Source organism: Vombatus ursinus, unplaced genomic scaffold, assembly GCF_900497805.2.
Source record: "Vombatus ursinus unplaced genomic scaffold, bare-nosed wombat genome assembly UNPS02014861.1, whole genome shotgun sequence".
Classification (NCBI taxonomy): domain Eukaryota; kingdom Metazoa; phylum Chordata; class Mammalia; order Diprotodontia; family Vombatidae; genus Vombatus; species Vombatus ursinus.
The window spans coordinates 3,034,317-3,048,495 of NW_020954639.1; positions in this window are offsets into that span (position 1 = coordinate 3,034,317).

Sequence of the window (14,179 nt, forward strand, 5' to 3'; positions counted from 1 at the left end):
CTCTTCCCCTGCCTTCATTGCTGGCATAGTCCAATTTAGATCAGGAGAAGAGGGTGAGGAGAGGATGCATTAGAGAGGGCTTTAAGGAAGGGGAAGACTTACCAGTTGCCATAGTAGGACAGCATAATGGCACTGGGGAAGAGGAGAGAGAGAGGAAGTTAGATGACTGAAAGAGAAAGAGAGATGAGAAAGCCTCAAAGTCTTTGAAATCTATCCTCTCCCCTTCTCCTCTAGACTAAGAGGGAAAAAATGGTTAACCATGAGGACCCCAATAAGGCCCTGGCTGCTACTGCTTCCTTTCAAAAAATAAACAAAAGTTGGGTCCAAGAGGAGGAGAAGTGCCCTGGCCTGCCCTGCCCTACCCTGATCTGCCCTGACGTAGGGGACTAGGGTAGGTATGGAGAGGAGTTAGGGATGTGCTAGGGCCAGCTCAGCTCCACAGTGTGAGCATTTATACCTTGGAAATAGGCAAATGCAACACATGAGGATTTGTTTTTTGTTTTGTTGACTGTTTAGACCTAAGAAAGTGATAGAGAAAATGTGAATAATGCATTTAAACTTTAAAAAAAAGTGTCACTTTTTTTTGTTCCCGAGATCCAATTGTTAAATATTTACCAGCACATCCCTGGAGAGGAGACACAGGCAAGATGGGTAAGGAGAGAAGAATCCGTTTTTCTAATTTCCATACATGAGCCTCTGCCTAGGCCCTGACTCCCTAGGATGGTGAGAAGAGCCTGCTCTGTGGACTGACTAATAAAGTCAGCCTGGTATAGAAGTCCATAGAAGAGATAAGACAGGATACTTTTGCTCTGGAATTCCTTGCCTGTCGTACTTTGACTAGTCATCACGTGCCATCCTCAGACTTGGGCTGCTCCCAATATTTGCTTCTTTTACTCTTATTCACAGGCTACTGAACAAGGCTGAAGTAAGTTATAAATTGGTGACTGAGTAAATCACAAATTCATGGTAACCAACTTCAACTTGGCCCTCACTGCAGCAAGTCAGTCCTTTTATCCCTTGGCCCTACTTGATTCAGTATCTCACTCCCAACAGAAGCCATTCCAAACCTTCTCTTTCCCCAATAAGCTTCCCACACCTCCCACAATCCCAACCTCTTTTCTGAGGACTTTCTCAGCTTAACTGGTCAAATTGAAGCCAGTTGATATGAGCAGTCTCTTCTTTCATCCTTTGCCTCTTTCAGCCTGACCTCACCCCTCCTCTGCTCACTCTTTCTTTTCCCTAGTTGCTGACAAGAAAGTGACCCTTTTTCTTTCAAAAATGGAATCCCTCTACATATTCAGGTTTCTCCTCTCCCATCTTCTTCAGCTGAATGCAACCTCAGCCATTCCTCTTCTTGAATCTTCAACTTCTCCCAATAATGATTGCTTCCCTGTTTACATCAAATATTCCCCAATCTGCCTCATCCTTAAAAAAATCTTCACCAGACTCCACTATCTTTCAAGCTATAATCTGCTATCTCTTCCTCTTTTCCCAGCCAAATTGCTGGGAAAAGCTCTCATATTTGCTTCCTCTATTTCCTTTCCTCTTAATCTTTCCTTAACTTTTTAGAAACTGAACTCTTACTTCATCACTCAACTGAAACTACTTTCCAAAATTACCAATGATTGCCAAATCTGATGCATTTTTTCTCAATCTTAATCCTTCTTGATTTATTTATTGCATTTGATGCTGTTAACCATCTTCTTTTAGAGTGCATTTTCTATTCTATTCTCTGGGTTTTTATGACACTGCTCTTTCCTGGTTTTCCTCCTACCAGTATGACCATTCCTTCTCAGTCTCATTTGCTAGCTCAGCATCCATCTCATGCCCACTATTCTGAAGACATATTCAAGAGATGGCAGTAACTCATTGGAGAAACTGATAATTATAGCCTTGCAGGCAGAAGACAGTGGCTTGGAGGCAAAGCCAGTTGCCAGAAGATGGAGCCATGAGAATAATCCCAGTGCAACCCTAGGAAGATATGTTTTCTAGGAAGTATTCTCTCTCCTACCAGCATGGGAATGTAGGAAGTTGCACCTTCTGTATATAGGGACTGTTGACACAGATTTTATTACTTGATTGTTCCTTATTTTGCCAGTTGATCTTAAATTAAGAGTCTCGCTATTTAAAAATGAATTAGATAGGAAATTTCACCCATATTTGCTTAACTATGATTATCTAAACAAAATACTTCACATTTAACCTAGGATATTCATGAGGGAACCATGTTACATAAGCATTTTCAGGGTCAGTGTTGGAACCACAGAAAAGCTCAAACTAGGACTGGGAATGGAAAAGGCAGGAATAAAATATTGGGTTTTGTAGGGAAGAAGACTTCAATTCCAGAGATTCATGGATGACCAGGGTCTTTACAGGCAGTTCTATTATAATTCAACATATACACTCCTCCAAAAGCACCAAGCTATACAAAATTGTGCAATAAAAACCACAGGGCTTAGAGATAAATAGGGTTAAGGGAGAGTTTAGCTAACTAGGCACAACATTCAAAAACTTCATCAAAGACACATTAAAAAAAAAAGATAGGAACCTAATTAAGAAAAAAAGTAGCACAGTTTTTAAAATGTTAAATGGTTAAGAAATACATAAATGCTACAATAAATAGTGGCCACATCCTCAGCCTCTGGTGGTAGCTCCATCAATGCCCAGTTGAGAGCAGGCAGGTCTCTATTTCTGGCCCTCAGCCCAGAGGTCACAGCTGAGGGGATTGGGGGTGTTACAGAACAGCCGTTCTCCATTCATAGCTACTATGACAACAGAAGATATACAATAAATATGGCACTTTACCTTGACAGAGACCAGAAGTTTGCTTGTGGAAGTGGGCTGCTGAAGGGTTGCAGCTTGGGAGTTACTGAGATATGGTGCAGTTCTCCGCATTCTCGATGTTTCTCTAAGAAGCAACACAGGAGCAAACTTGAAATGTGCATAAAGTTATAAAACGACACTAGACAAACTGTACTCTTTATTACAGTCTGATACCCTGCTTCAAATACAGCTTGGAAAGAAATCCTACAAATTTATTTTCCAAAAAACTTATTACTTTCATATTTTGGGGGTAACATTTCATCTCGGTGAAACAGGCTCTCAGTGGCTGATCTCTGAAAGTGAACTAATGATGAGACTGGAAAGGTAGAGCATTAATTTACACTGACTGAAAAGTATCATACTTGAGTTCAATGTTTTGAAAAGCTTTAGGGGCTGCCTAGAAGGTGAAATATGCCAAGTAAAAGGCCATTCCAAGATAATACCTATCTCATCTTGCTTCTTCCCCCAAACTCTTTTGCACCAAAGAAGACATTATCTGGGCCTTCTCTAGAGGATTTTGGGTAGGCTTTGGGCAGATATACACTCGGCTCTCCCCCCTCCCCATTTTTATATAGATTTAAAGTGGGTTAAATTAGATTGAGCTTCCAGGGAATCTGAATAGGAAACAAAAGTCACAATAGGTAGAGTGCATAGATTTAGTTCAAGATGGGATCTTAGAAGTCATTCAATCCAAATCATTCACTTTAAAATTGATATGTTTGATTTGGATGTGTGACTTTATTTATATAGGGAATTATCCTTTACAGAGCAGCAACTATTCTACAGTTTGTGGTGTTAAGAGAGTCTCCTAAGGGAACCAAAAGGTCTGGTGACTTGCCCACGGTCTCACAGCTAGTATGTCAGAAGCAAGACATCAACCCATCTTTTCTTGACTCTAAGGCCATCTCTCTATACCTCTCACCATCATTTTATAGATGAGGAAACTAAGGCCCACAGCGGCTTCATGATTTGCTTAGGTCACAAACGTCGTTAAGGTCCTCTGTCGTCCAGATTCAGTCTTCATTTCAGACTACTCTGCATGAGGGATAGTCAGCGTTACATAATCTGGAAAATGGTGGAGGGAGAGGATGTCACTGTGCTACCCAGGGCAAATAACTTTACCTCTCTGGTAAAGTTTACTTCTCTGGCAAAGTTTACCTCTCTGGGCCTCAGTTTCCTCATCTGCAAATCAAGGGAGTAGTGTACTGGATAGTCACTAAACATGGAGTCAGATAAACTTGGGTTCAAATTCTGTCTCAGACATTTACTAGCTGTATGATCTTTTGATCCTAACATACAGAACACTTTGCCAGGGCCTGAGAGGGTTATGTTAAGATAAAAAAAATCATTACTAAACTCTGTCTTCTGAAGTTGGGATTTAATGCCCCCTTTGAAATATCTCTGGTTTGAGAACCCCCTAAACCATCACCAAACAAAAGAGAGTCAGTCTCTACATTCTTCTCTCCTGCAGGCTGCAACAGCTGGGGCTGATTCAGAATACTGGCTCAGCCAGGGGATTTGAGGAGAGTTATTGCAGGATTCAGCCCATTATTTATATGGAAAATCAAAAGCATTAGAGGGTGTCACTTGCATCTCTTTTACTCTGCTTTGTTGTTTTCCTTATAGTTTTAATAACACTTGTTAAGGAATCAAATACAGAGTGTATAGATAGCTACACACATATATGTACTTAAAGTAAGTTAACAGGGGTAATGGGAGTTTCTTTTTTAAAATATTTTTAAAAAAACATTTCATTGATATCTTTTATTTTTATATCATCTTCATTTTCCAATATCTCTTACTTGTTTTCCACCTGTGAAGGTAGCTCCACCCAGTGAGCCATCCCTTATAACAAAGAAGAAAAAAAGCTAGATCAGAAGAAACCAGGGCCAAATAGTTTAGCTAACTAGGAGCTAAGTTCAGTTGTTTGTTCCTGCTGAAGGAGTACAAGTACTGTCAATCTCAAATATCAAATGAGTGAATGAATGAAAAGGCATTTATTAAGCACTTACTATGTGCCAAGCAAGGTGCTGAGCACTGAGGCTACAAGAGAAAAAAAACATGCCCTGCCCTCAGGGGGCTTACCTTCAAATAGGGGATCCAACACACCTAAGGGAATGGTGGTCTGGAAAGGGCACTTTAGTTTGAAGAGTTGTAGAAATGATGAGTGGGACCATAGTGGAGTAGATTGTCACAGCTTATCTAGGAACAATGGCAGAGTTGATTTGATCATAGTTCAATGGTTGCAGACCTAGAGAGAAAGGTAGAAGAATTTCCTAGTCTTTGGTGAGACTCTGGCAAAGAGGCCCTCAAAAAAGCGGATGGAAAGGAGGCAGAGCAGGAAAGCATGACTGGGACTTTCCTTTTTTTTTTTCTAGTGAGGCAATTGGGGTTAAGTGACTTGCCCAAGGTCACACAGCTAGTACGTGTCAAGTGTTTGGTCTGAGGCCAGATTTGAACTCAGGTCCTCCTGACTTCAGGGCTGGTGCTCTATCCACTGCACCACCTAGCTGCCGCTGGGACTTTACTGAAATAGTGGTCCAGGAGAGGCCGTCCTCAGTCAGGAGGGAAAAGCCTTCTCTCACAGTCCTGAGGGCAATTTGAGCTATTGTGATTTTTGAGCCAGGAGAGGCACTTGAGTCATACCTGATAGTTGTAAAAGAGATACCCAGCCTGTGAGAGAGCAGAGAGGAGAAGGAAGGAGAAGAAAGACAACATTCGTAGCCCTCCTGGGACATAATGAGCTGAACGTTGGTGGCACAGGGACAACAAATGACAGAAGCACTGGAAAGAAATGTAAAGGAGAAACAGAGAGCAACAGAGCCACAGCAAAGAAGGAAGAGATTGGGGTGATCCACCAGGTCTCTGGGGGCATCTTGAGCTGAGGTTCTTCAGGAACTGAGAGAAGTTCCAAAAAAAAGATTTGTGATTTTTCCATATTTTCCTCCCCATGCCTATCTCCTAACAGACACTATTATAATCTCTACTTTCTTCTTTTAACCTAAATATTTCCTGTATCCTGATCTTGCCTATAACACTGGGAGTCCAAAATTTAACTGAAGATACTCTAAAATTTTAATTAGGGCAAAGAGCCAGAGTTCTATCTGAATGTTAGAGATTTTCCTAACTGGGGGTTCTGAACTCTTATAATAGTATTGCTTATCTTTTTGTCTGATAAAATCACAGAAGAAGGGACCATATGGATCTAAGAGTCATGCTGTTTCCCCCTGGCTAAAACATAAGACAATTGTTTAATAGAGTATGACTGATTGAACCTCCAGAAAGGGGGTAGAAAGGAGAGAGAGATGGCCAAGGAAAATGTGACTCCTCAAATTACCTTCTAAGAAGATGTAAGCAAGGCTTGGGAAGGATTTAGCTCTGTCTTTCTCCAGCAAAGGACATAATAGAAATGGTTAAGAAATATCTGGCCAACCATACACTCTACAGTGATATCCAGAGGTGTTAACCCACCCTAGTTTTGGCAATGTTTAACAGAGCTAAATATAAACTCCTCCATTTAGGTTTAAAAAAAATCATTCGCACAAATATAGATTGCAGTATATGTTGCTAGACAAGAATCCATGTGGAAAAAATACAAATAAAGGTTTTATTTGACAACCAGTGAACTCTAAGGGAGTCAGTAGTATAATATGTTGCTAACAAAGCTAATATGGTCTTAGGTTGCATTAACTGATATATCGAGTTCAGAAAAAGAATAATATCTCATTGTACTATGTGCAGGTATTTGTTTCTGAGTGTCACATCTTAAAAGGAACAGTGACATTCTATAAAACATTTAGAGTAGGGCAAATGAGATGGTAAGGAGCTCAAAACAGGCAGAAAAGTTGAAAGAACTATGAGTATTTATTTTAGTTAAGAGACAACTCAGGGAGGACATGGTAGCTGTGTCCAAAATATATAAAGGACTGATTTGTAGAAGGAAGATTAAATGTGTTCCTTATAGTTCCAGAAGAAAAAAAAAACTATTATAAATGGGTAGATTGGGGGAGATAAATTCCAGATCAATATAAAAGAAAGAAAAGTAGCATTTAAAACTATCCAAAAATGGAATGGACTCCCTAGTAAGTTAATGAGCTCCTTAGAATCAGAGGTTTATCAGTTTTAGAGAGGATAATACTAATAGTAATAATAATAGCTATTATTTATATAGCACTTCCTATGTGCTGAACACAGCACTAATTAATTTATAATTATCATCTCATTTCATATTCACAAGGAAGGTGCCATTTTTATTCCCATTTCATAGATGAGGAAATTGAGGCAAACAGAGGCTAAGTGACTTGTGCAGGATCATGCAGCTAGTAAGTATCTGAGGCCAGATTTGAACTCAGGACTTTCTGACTCCAAGCCTAGCACTTTATCAACTGGGCCACTTATTGTTATTATTCTAATGTAATTCTCATAACAAATGTATATCTTATGATTCATCAAGGAACCTACCTATCTCCTTTAGTGAAAGTGCTTTGTAAGCCTTAGAACTCTACATATATGAGTCACAATAAAAAAATTAAAATTATGCAGGTCAAACAGTATAAAGAATGTCATAAAAATGTATGACTGCTCCCCCCCAATCATGTATTAAGAGGGAGACAAAACTGTTACCCTGGGTGCTCCACTGGTATCCTTACGAGAGAAGATAGTCAACATACAGAATAAGCCCCTGCCCCCTTCCCCCTACCTCCATGGTGGATTTATGAGAGGATCAAATGAACATCAAGTAAGATAGGCAGGCATAAATGAGTCACTTATCTGCATCACTAGAAGAAACACCCACATTGGTGAGGTCACAGATCCATTGTAGCACTGGAGTATGAAAGCTAGGCCAGTGAAAGAAAATTAAACTGAAAATCTTACTTTGCATTATCTCATTGCCTCATTCCAGTCCATCGTTTTCTGTTGTGTTAGCATACAAGGGTTGGAGGGTATGTAGGAACAATGTTTCTGTTTTATTCCATCTGCATATCTGATGCTTGTGGTTATTACACGAAGACATATGTGGCATTTACCAACAGGCTCCATGATGGAATGTGTCTGGTGGCACAGTCTAAGCTTCAAAGGCCTAGGGACATATTTTCTTATCTGCTTATGCTCATTTGCATCAAGAGGGGAATCTCTCACCATTAGGTAATGCCTGGTGATGCCTGAAGATAATTATGAGGGCTGTGAACCACAGGCAGCCACCAAAATGCTGCATTGCATGCCCATCACCGATTAAGGAAAAAATTCAATTGCAAAGCCTCGGTAAAGCTGCATTTCCCAACAGGTTCACTAGGTGTCAGCCTGTTCCTCAGAATTAAAGCTATTTTTCAGAACAGTGATGCTTACCATAAAGATTTACTACAACTAAAACCATAATTTCAAGGAAACCATCCTTTCTAATAATAACAAGATGATAATTAGTGAGGAAAATGGCATAAAATTATATCATCACTTCGGTGCAACTATGATTCTAAACTATACTAAAAAAATGCCCTTTTTTCCTTTTTTTTTTGCTCATTCATCCACAATGCCTGTTGTTTTCCTCTTCCAATGGAAAAATTTGAGTTTGCTAAATAAAATGAATGGATTTCAGGGAATTTGCTAATGCTTGTTCTGCTCCCTTTGTTCTTTGAAATTTTCTGAGAATTTTTGGAGACTCAGGTTAGATGGTAGCTAGAACAGCAGAAAGTGGAGCAGTCTTTCATTCTCCCCACCCTATCTATTATTTCAGGGAGGCCCAGACAATTGAACCAGTGCCTAAAGACTTGATTTCAATTTGGAAGTGGCTGCAGAGGGACCCACCGCACCTACTACCCATGCTCTAAATTTAAATGAACTGTCACCTCCTAGGAAGCTATCTTATGCTAAGGCCTGTACATGCACATTCACTGCCTCCATTTTGTTAGTTGTAGGGCCTACATCACAACTTTCGTGTCTCCATATCTATGACCACATACTTCCTCTTTTCTCTTTTATCCTATCATATGCACACTCAGATATTGAGACAGTTGCCTTCCACAGACTTGCCAGAGGATCCACAAAAGTCTATTGTATACTGAAAGTAAAATTATGTCTGAAGATCAGCAATATAGAAAGAATAACTTTAACATATAAATCAATAAACTATAATTCCAAATCAATTTAGTTAATTAAACTTAATTAATTCAAGCATATTAAGTTCTTACTAGGTGCTATGCACTGGGCTAGACACTGGGGATACAAAAACAAAAATGAAAATAGAGTCTGCCCCCAAGGAACTTATAATCTACTGGAGAAAACAACATAAACATAGATAAGTAAATAAAAAGTAGTTTTAGTGAGTGTTGGGGATGTGAGTGGGAGGAACTGCAGGGATTAGGAAAGGTTTACCATAGGAGACAGAACTTGAGCTGAGCTTTGAAGGGAGCTGGAGATTCCCAAGGGAGAGAGGTTTATAGTTTATGGATTTATAGTTGATAGATTTAGAACCAGAAAGGACTTTAGTCCAACTCTCTCATTTTACAGATGAGAAAACTGAGTCTCAGAGAGTTTCAGTGACTTGCTCAAGGTCACACAGATAGCAAATGGTGGCATGTAAATGAGTTCTCTATCTCCAGATCTATTGTAGGAGGAAGTGCATTCCAGGTATGGAATTAAGAGATGGAATATGATATATGAGGAATAGCAAATAGGACAGTCTGGCTGGAATGTAGAGTGCTTGAAGGAGTGATGTGAAAAAAAAAGCCTGGAAGCTATAGCTAGATTGTGAAAAAAGAGATGAGCCTATATTTTATTGTAGAGGCAATGGGAAGCCACCAACTCTCTTTGAGAATCAGAGCAATGCTGCCAGGCAGATGCTGTATGGAAGATGTATAGGAGAGAGAAGAGATGGGGAGGCAGGAAGACCAGGGGCTGATGATTTGACCTCAGGTGGTAGCTGAATGTGAGAAATAGATCAATGGAGTATAGTTCTAGGACTGGCAGGAACCCCATTGAATAAAACCTCCTCATTTTATAGATGAAGACACTGAGCCTCATGGAGGAAAATGACTTGTCCAAGGCCACATAACACATAAAGGTCTGTAATTTTGTTGCTCTGGGAACTCCACATTTCTCTGACTTGGTAGGCAAGTTGTGGGGGTGGAATGTAAGCTGCATCTGCTTGCCTTTACTACAGTACTCGGCCTCTCCACTTTAATAAATGCAGGTTGGTGGTGCATTGTTAAACCACTTGGCCTGGAGTCAGAAAGACCAAGTTCAAATCTAGCCTTAGAAAGTTATTAGTTGCGTGATCCTGGGCAAGTCACTTAACTTGTGTGCCTCAACTTCCTCAGCTGTAAAATGGGGATTAAAATAACACCTACCTAACAGATCTGTTATGAAGATCAAATGAGATAATATTTATAAAGCACTTAGCACAGAGCCTGGTTCATAGTAGGCACTATATAAATGCTTATTCCCTTCATTGTCCCTTTATATACAGAAAGAATAAAACAACGTGTATATAAAAATTATCTTTGTATACACAATTTCTCCTCCATTTAGAATGAGCTACTTAAAAGCAGAGGCAGCATTACTTTCCTATTTGTACTCTCAGTATGCTAAGCACAGTATGTGCTTGGCATATGGTAAACAATAAGTGCTTTTTAATTCATTTATAATATGTGCTTTGTACACAATGTGTGAAGCTAGCTGGTACAGTGTGTAGATCACAGGGCCTAGAGTCAGGAAGACCTAAGTCCAAATCCAGTCTCAGATATTTACTAAGTCACTAAACCTCTGTCTGCCTCAGTTTCCTCATCTATAACATGGGGATAGTGATAGAATTTACCTCCCAGGGTTGTTATGAGGATTAAATGAGATCATATTTGTAAAGTGTTTTGCAAACCTTTAAGTGCTACATAGATGCTAGCTAATATTATATAAATATATGACATATGCCTATCAATACTTTACAATTCTAGAAAACATATGCATAGTACTTGACCTTTTAAAATGACCAAAACCGAAAAGAATTTGGAAAGGAAATGCAAAAAAAATAGAAAGGTTCTTTCATTGAAAAAACAAAACAGAGGGAAAGACTAGAGAAGATCTTAACTTATCTTTCCAATACAGCTTTGTGTTGAAAAGAATATCAGATTCATCATTGATGATGGTAGCAGCAGTCTATTTTGGAAAGACCAAATAGCATGTTTTCAGGACCAATCATGATAAAGTGTAAATGAGTTAGGGACAAATGTCAGGGTAGAAAGAAGAAAAGTTTATGCTTTCCTTTCTGTTTTATCAGCCAGAAAGCAAAAGGAGATAAGGCTGGGCCTCCCCATGCTATTGCTTCCCAGGCTTTTTCTCATGAAGAACCTTAATACAATTTCCCCAACAGACTCAGTGTTCTGCTACAAGCTCACTTAGTTCATTACATAATTTACTTTGCCTGTTAAAAAAAAATACATATACATATATTTAGTAAACCTGCATGAAGAATAGCATAGGAAAGACAGAAAAAGAGCGTTGAATTTGGAGGCAGAAGGCCTGGATATGAACTTTGGCGTGAACTTTCTGAGCCTCAGTTTGCTCATCTGTAAAATAAGGAGATTGACTTAAGAGATCTCTGTGGACCCTTCCAGCTCTAAACTCAATGATCTATTTATAGATGTTGACTCTGATTCTAAAAATCAACTGCAGCTCCAAGCTTCTAGTTCAATTAAAGTCAAGAAATCCCAGACACAGAGAGGTGATAGCAAATTGTGTAAGTCCACTTTGCTAATATGCTTCCTTTTCAAATTATAATGAAAGACTTACAGAATGCTTCTTTTATTGTGGGATACAGAGTACATCTGTACAGTGAGTTGGAATTTCTTTTGAAATTCCATTCAGTTGGTTGTTGCTATAGGTGGCACCACATTCCTAGGAATCAAAGCCCAGGCATCATTAGAGCAGGTATTATTTTGTGTTTAGTAGAGCACTAAATTGATGATCTATAGTGGTGATTCTGCTGGTGAATATCCCTGTTGCCATAGCAACAATATTATGTCATGTTAGCTTGTCCTTGGTATTTCTGAGAGCAATGAGGTCTTCATGAGCTCCTCATTTACTTTGGAGACGCAAATAGGCCATTTTTATGTGTGTGGAATAAAATCAGGCTTATTAGAGGCACAGATGCCACGTGTGCTGAGAATGCATTCATGTCTATTATTTTGTCAATTTACTACAGGTTGATGCAACATTAACATTAAGATAAAATAGGTAATTAATGAACTGCAAATGACAAATTTGCAGACATTGTGCAAATTTGGCCTTTCAGTGTCAACGTCCTTTGTAAAGGCCCCCCAAATTCTCCAGACTTGGCCATTAACCTCAGGGGTTAAAAAATGGTCCATATTTCCCTCCCACAAAACCTCCCAGAGGGAGAGAAGGCAGTCCAAGATGGAATCATATTTATTCTACAAGAAATCTCTCTTGGTTCACAAAGAGGAAAAAAAATCAAAGAAAAAATACACATTTTCTCCCTTTGGAAGAGAAAACAAAAGAGGCAAAATGGTCTCCTGGGAGGATGAGGGGATTGGAGAGGGGAGAGACAGGAGTGAGACAGGTTAACAAGAGATTTACTTATCTAGTTACCTTTGTGCTTCTGATGGACCCATTCAATGTAGTATGCTTGATAAAGACAATATTGGAGGATGCATAATAGAAGGAGTCTTAGGGATTGGTGAGCTGTGTATGTGTGTGGGTGGGGGGGAGGTGGGGGTTTGGATTGAGAGGGAGGCTTGGACCTAGGAAAAACAACTTGCAGATTTCTATGAAGAAATCTTTCTAACCTGTCTGCAGTTTGAGCATATACTGTACTGCCAACCTCTAGTTTTTGAATGGAAAGAACTCAGGCTACTTACTGGCTGACTTTCCATCAGTTTCACGTCTCACAGAGCAGAAAGCCGTCCCAGAGGGTATTCTGAATCCTGATTGGGTTGGGGATCGGGCTGATTTTGACACTAAGTCTTTAAGTTATAGTACTCCCGGGCAAAACAATTCCATGTGATCCTAATGAACACCCACACTTACCTTTCCCTTTTCTGATAGGGATCAGTCTGGAAGATGCTGGCCAGCAGGTGGCAGTTCACCTGCTGGTCTCACTCAACGATCTTGGTAAGCAGTCAATGAGAAAGCAAGGGAAAATGTGCCCTTTATTTGCCAATGGAAAATAAAGAGATTGTAACACCCCCAGATGCTATGGAACAGAGTGCATGGAGTAGACAGCTTACAAATAATAATAACCCAGCCCCATGGGCCAACAGATGGATTAAAAATGCCCATGTGTTTCCTCAACTTTCCCTCCTCAACCAGCCCTAAAAGAGAGGCTGAACCACAGTGTGTGTGTGTGTGTGTGTGTGTGTGTGTGTGTGTTTTATAAAAATGGGTAACAGTAAGATGCAGATGAACTACAGGTTGATACCAAGGGAAAGAATCTCTCTGAAGAGTCTTTGAGGTCTTGATGGACTGAAAAAATTAATAAAACTGTCCAAAGTGTAAATTACTAAGCAACTCACTAGGACAATTTGGCTTTTTTGCGGAATTAGTACCCCATTCTTTGAAGTTGAGCTAGAAATGTGGAAAGAAAGGGAAACCCAGGCAAGCAAGATAATTTTCTCAATGTTTACAAAAGCTGTGTCTATGGGATGTCAGAAATCTGGATAGATACAAGGTTAAGTGACTTCTCTAGGATCACACAAGTATTAAGTGTCTGAGGTCGGATTTGAACTCAGTTCTTCTTGACTCCAGGCCCTAGCACTGTACCATCTAGGTGCCCTCTTTTTTTTTTTTTTAGTCAGCAGAAAACCTTAGTTTCTTTCAGGTGTAAGTCAGCCACAACCAAAGGCTTAAGTTACAGACATAAATTAGAAAGCATTAGATATTCCTTAAAATAAAAACAGCCCAATATTTAGCCCAGGAAAGTGGGGAGGAGACTTAAGGGATAGAAATCTTTAAATCTGGATGCTTTGTCTACACCTGTGGTTCTTAACCCTGGGGTTGCAGGGTCTTCTAAGGCAGGAATAGGAGGCATCCGCACTCTGGAGCACAGCCTACTCAAAAGCATGGAGAGGGGAGATAGCCTGTTATTTAAGAAGAAAAGCATGCAGTCCAGTTTGGCTGGACTATAGAGCATGTTAAAGGAAGGTTGGAACACCCTGGGCTTGGGGTCAGAAGGATATACATTCAGGTCTGGCCTTTGACACTTAGTAGCTGTGTGACCCCGGACTAGCAGACACCCTCGATGTGCTTCAGGAAACTCTCTAGGATCTAAGTCATGGATGGGCTGTGATATGGGTATCTTTTTACTAGTGATTTCATATGAAACATTTTCATATTGCTCTTAGTGTGTTAT